Here is a 6,000-nt window from a genome sequence, read left to right as displayed (position 1 = left end):
AGGAGGCCCCATTAGCTAAAGTGGTGCTTCAGGTTAAGTACAGTTTCAGGTTAAGAACGGACCTCCGGAACGAATTAAGTACTTAACCCGAGGTACCACTGTATATCCATAATTCTTTTTTAATTAAAACATTTAATACAATGTCCACAGAAAGAATAAAAGACATATAATTAAGATTATAATTTCATTTTACATCATCTTAGTTGACAGTCAATATAAGGAACTAGGTAGCAAATTTCTCCCGCCAATCTCACAAACATGTCTGTGGAGAGCCTATATGCATAACTTTTTGAATGTGTCAGCTCTGTTTTGAATTATGTGGGTCATTATGTCGTTATGACACTTGCCATGTTTGAAGTTCCTTGGAGCAGAGGAATAGGACTACAATTCCAATTAATTCCACTAATATTTTCCCCCCCAGCTTGGCAGTGTTTGTGGGCTTCCACAAGCGTCCACTTTCTCTTTCCCTCTCACAAATTTCCTCATGTGAAATATTACTCGGGCGATGTTTGCCAGCAGTCTCTGGCACTTGCGTCATGAGGGAATTCGCCTGCAGCAGGGCTCTCCCCACACAATGGAAGACCAATGTTCCAAGAAGTCAGCGCCTCTCATTATGAGCTTATCTGGGGTGAGTGAAGGCAGCTGCTGAGTTTCACTGGCTACCCTCATTAGGCGTGTGAGAGGGTTTGTCTGCAGGAGGGAAATGGGGGAGGACCTGAGGGGGAAAGCTTTGCATAATTTCATGCTTCCTTTAAGGAAGCATAGACTTCACAAGCAGGAAGGTAGGAACTGAAGGGCAGATAAAGCCAACCGCCCCTCTTTCACACACACCCGCCCCCCAAAAAACCTGCAAAAGGAGGGAAGCAAAATACAGACAGCTGTAAGAAATACAGGAGAAAAAGATCCCTTTCTGGGGGAACAATGATATCAGTAGTGATGGTCAAAACGGCTGGTTCAGTATTTTTGAATCCCATACAAATAATACATGGTGATGATCGCTGGTTATAACTAGGAAATGGTTCATTCACAGCAGAAGAGACTTGTTGGAATAGGTTTGTTACGTGACATTGTTTATTGAAATGAGTTTTTGATTATGGCAATGGTGAAGATTAAAAGAAATAAGCCTTTCAGTTTTCCCTCACTCACCACATCTAGTGTGTTTGTATGTGTGTGTATTCTGATTATTTCTGACAGAGCCGTTAGTCGATGAAAATTATAGGATTATAATCTCAGTAAGATTGTAGCCCTGGCGCATTGTTCACCGCCACAAATTTCATCACTACCCGCACCCATTGTTTGTTTCCATTGCGTAAGGACTGCTATGTAGTCATAGCCACACCCTCATCCAAACTGCTCAAGTCACATATCTGATTAATTTGAAATTTACAACACGGAAAAGACACACTGTAAACCAAGGGGTACATATATGCTGTGCATATTCTTTCCCCAGGTATCAGCAATAACAACCTGGCATTTTAAAAAACACAAAAATTATTCCAAGCTTGTGTGTGTAATTCTTACAATAGGGGACTTTTTTTTGGGGGGGGGGGACAGACCAAAACAAAACTTGCTGACTTCTTCTTAAGTAAACATATCCCGATGGAGACACAAGACTGTTGATAGGCTTCATAGTTAAATCTCTGGTAATTTTAGACATATGTTTCTGTCTTTAATTGCATTCCTTATAAAATATATACTTTGTACAGTTATTGCTAACAAGCAGGCAATTTCTGATTTATGGCCTGGAATCTATGCCTTTAATAGTATTTCATGCTGTGTTCAAGTAATTTATAAAGATACCCGGGTTGGTGTGTTAACTTAGATATTTAGAGATGAAAGTGTTGAAATAAAGCAAGCCCCCAGCCCCGCTTTGTTTTTTAGCAGTCATACTGTCTACAAATGTGCAGTGTATAAGCAGTTTTTGAGACACCCAGGCACCATTCTTGGGAGCTTGTCTGCTTGCTATTTTTTGGAACAGGCAGTGAGGGAGGGTAAGTCTAGTGGAAATGTGTGAAAGATTGCTTCAAGGGCTGAGGTCTCTGGTTTCGTGATTTGAAATGCAACAACAGCAGTGCCAGATTGTATTATCAGGAGAGCTGATCCGGACATGGTAGCCACAGTTTCAGTGCAGTGCTGCAACCACTATGTGGGAGTTTTTGCCCCTTTGGTGAAGCGGCAGAAGAAAGAGATCCAGGAACTTTAGTACATCTTTTCAACATAACCAGGTTCCAATGCTGTTATACTCTGTTTAAATGCTGTTTAAACTCTGGGTGAGCGACTCAGACCTTGTTGATTGGGTGGTCAACAGATGTTCCAAATGAATAAATAAATATGTGAGTGAGCCATCATATAAATGTGGGGGAAAATATCCTCATTAATTATACTTTTAGCTTTTCTCGAGTTCCTCAGGCGTTCTGCCTAAGCATGAGTTTGTACATTGTAGGACGAAAGTGAAGTGAGAAGTCACTTGAGAATGTCTAATAATAATAATAATAATAATAATAATAATAATAATAATAATAATTTATTATTTATACCCCGCCCATCTGGCTGGGCCTCCCCAGCCACTCTGGGCGGCTTCCAAAAGAATATTAAAATACTGTGATACATCGAACATTAAAAGCATCCCTAAACAGGGCTGCCTTCAGATGTTTTCTAAAAGTCTGGTAGTTGCTGTTCTCTTTGACATCTGTTGGGAGGGCGTTCCACAGGGAGGGCGCCACTACCGAGAAGGCCCTCTGCCTGGTTCCCTGTAACTTGGCTTCTCGCAGTGAGGGAACCGCCAGAAGGCCCTCGGTGCTGGACCTCAGTGTCCGGGCTGAACGATGGGGGTGGAGACGCTCCTTCAGGTATACTGGGCTGAGGCCGTTTAGGACTTTAAAGGTCAGCACCAACACTTTGAATTGTGCTCAGAAACGTACTGGGAGCCAATGTAGGTCTTTCAAGACCAGTGTTATATGGTCTCGGTGGCCGCTCCCAGTCACCAGTCTGGCTGCTGCGTTCTGGATTAGTTGTAGTTTCCAGGTCACTTTCAAAGGTAGCCCCACGTAGAGCGCATTGCAGTAGTCCAAGCGGGAGATAACCAGAGCATGCACCACTCTGGCGAGGCAGTCCACAGGCAGATAGGTTCTCAGCCTGCGTACCAGATGGAGCTGGTACACAGCTGCCCTGGACACAGATTTGACCTGTGCCTCCATGGACAGCTGTGAGTCCAAAATGACTCCCAGGCTGCGCACCTGGTCCTTCAGGGGCACAGTTACCCCATTCAGGACCAGGGAATCCTCCACACTTGCCCACCTCCTGTCCCCCAGAAACAATACTTCTGTCTTGTCAGGATTCAATCTCAATCTGTTAGCCGCCATCCATCCTCCAACCGCCTCCAGACACTCACACAGGACCGTCACCGCCTTCACTGGTTCTGATTTGAAAGAGAGGTAGAGCTGGGTATCATCTGCACCCCCTGATGATCTCTCCCAGCGGATGCATGTAGATGTTGAAAAGCATGGGGGAGAGGACAGAACCCTGAGGCACCCCACAAGTGAGAGCCCAGGGGTCTGAACACTCATCCCCCACCACCACTATCTGAACACGGCCCAGGAGGAAGGAGCGGAACCACTGTATGACATTGCCCCCAGCTCCCAGCCCCTCAAGACGGTCCAGAAGGATGTTATGGTCGATGGTATCAAACGCTGCTGAGAGATCCAGCAGAACTAGGAAACAGCTCTCACCTTTGTCCCTAGCCCGCTGGAGATCATCAACCAGTGCGACCAAGGCAGTTTCAGTCCCGTGATGAGGCCTGAATCCCGACTGGAAGGGATCCAAATGGTCCGCTTCTTCCAGGCATGCCTGGAGTTGTTCAGCAACCACTCGCTCAATCACCTTGCCCAAGAATGGAAGATTTGAGACTGGGCGATAGTTGGCTATCGTGGCCGCATCTAAAGATGGTTTTTAAAGAAGCGGTTTAATAACTGCCTCTTTCAGCGGGTTTAGGAAGGCTCCCTCATGGAGGGAAGCATTCACCACCCCACGAAGCCCATCGCCCAGCCCTTCCCGGCTAGCTTTTATAAGCCAGGATGGGCAAGGATCCAGGAGACAGGTGGTTGGCTTCACTCGTCCAAGCAGCCTGTCCACATCCTCGGAGGTAACAGATTGGAATTGATCCCACACAGTTTGACTAGACAGGACTCTAGCACTCTCCCGCCCCGGCCCTGCTCCCACGGTGGAGTCTACTTCTTCTGTTTCTTATTCCTCTCACCATTTCCCTCTCTCCTGCTCACCTCTATAGTGCTGCAATCCCCCTTGAATAATCATGGCTGGCCTTACAGGTTTAGCTCTCTCGTTGACAACAAATTCTGAAGAGGCAAAAGGCTTGGAAATGTGGGTACTGCAACTCATTAAAAGCTGAATAATAACAGCTTGGGGGCCCAAAGTATCTCAAGGAAAAGTTTTCCCCTCTTTTATTTATTTACAATGCTCCATCTTTTGGGGGTAATCTGAGATAAATAAATGGTTAAATCCCACTACCGCCATTTTTTCACAGCATGGGATGTGCCCAGGTACATTGTTTATGTGTATGGTTCCAGATTTAGTCCCAAGAATTCCCTTTCAAAGTACTTCAGGTAGCAAGACTGCCTGAAAACTTTTGTGTTTTGTTGCATTACGAGGAAAACGGGCAAGGATTAGCAAAAAATCGAAGTGGAGGGGTCTGCTCAGATTCCAAAATGGAGGCCTTATTTGGACTAAAGTTGTGGTCCCTTCCAACTCAGCAAGACTGCTTTTCACAGATTCACACTGCCTGTTGGTTACTCAGCTCTCAGCAGGATCCTCACTGCCAGAAAAGTATTGTGTTTGGGCAGTGCTATTTTTTCTAGAAAAAGAGGTGCTGGAACTCACCACGAACACCTCCTTTATTCTCTTATAATGGCAATGGTGCCCACCTGAGAGGTGCTGGAACTGAGTTCCAGTGAATTCTGGGTGAAAAAAAGCCCCGTGTTCAGGTAGCATCAAAACAGGCAAGGGCCAAGCATCCTATCTGTAACAGAAATAACACAACACCATGCAAAGCTCCAAAAAGCACTAACATTGGATCACAGCTCTCCCTGATATACACAGGAAGTTTCCCTGCACGAACATTTGTGAAATGAATGGTTATTCTCTTGTGCAGTGTCCACTTCAGTGAAGTTCCTACATGAGGAGTTCCCACTGAACTGAACTGCTTGTTATATTCGTACCCGTAGCACCCACCATAGTCTGAAGTGGTATATTCCACCTAATGGGTTTCATCGTCTCATTCTAAGGTTTGCATAGAAAGCCAGGACTGGACCAAGCTAGAAGGGAGGTACATTCTAGTGTTGCAAACAGGTTCGCAATATGAAGCTCTGCAAAGCACAGTTGCCAAATGATTGCAGTAGCCTCTTCTTCACATATGTGAGCACATACCTAAGTAGAACTGGAGAGTTAAGTTTTTTTTCCTTCCCCTTGTGTGTGCCCCCAATAAAAAAAGCAATAAAAAACAAAACACAGCTGCTTTTGCTGATCTATGATTCGGAAAGGACTACAAAATTGATTTATCGTGTATCAGTGCTTGAAGTGCTAATGTATAGGTATCAGCACCAATATTTGTCCCAATAGGGTTATACTTTGCAGCCCCTACTGATGCCAGTAGGGACCATTAATCACACATATGCAAAATTGACATTAATTAGGCTAACAGAATAAACATTCTACATGAACATTTGGGATCTCAAAAAGCTTTTTCTTCTTCAGAAAAGTAAACTAGTTCCCTACAGAGAGTGATAACCACTTAAGGGAGCAGAGTATTTTTAAAAAAATACTCTTATGTGCTGAATAGCTCATATTTCTATAAATATTTCTTTTGAAAAAACAATTCCCACCTTTTAGCCTGCAACCTCTTGACATAGATAAAAGCAGAATAAAGCATTTTACAAGGTAAAAATAAAACACCCCAAGAGCAAAAAAAACCCCACAGAGCAGATAAAA

This window comes from Podarcis erhardii (assembly GCF_964252035.2).
Source record: "Podarcis erhardii genome assembly, chromosome: 6".
NCBI lineage: Eukaryota > Metazoa > Chordata > Lepidosauria > Squamata > Lacertidae > Podarcis > Podarcis erhardii.
This window is presented reverse-complemented; position numbering follows the sequence as displayed.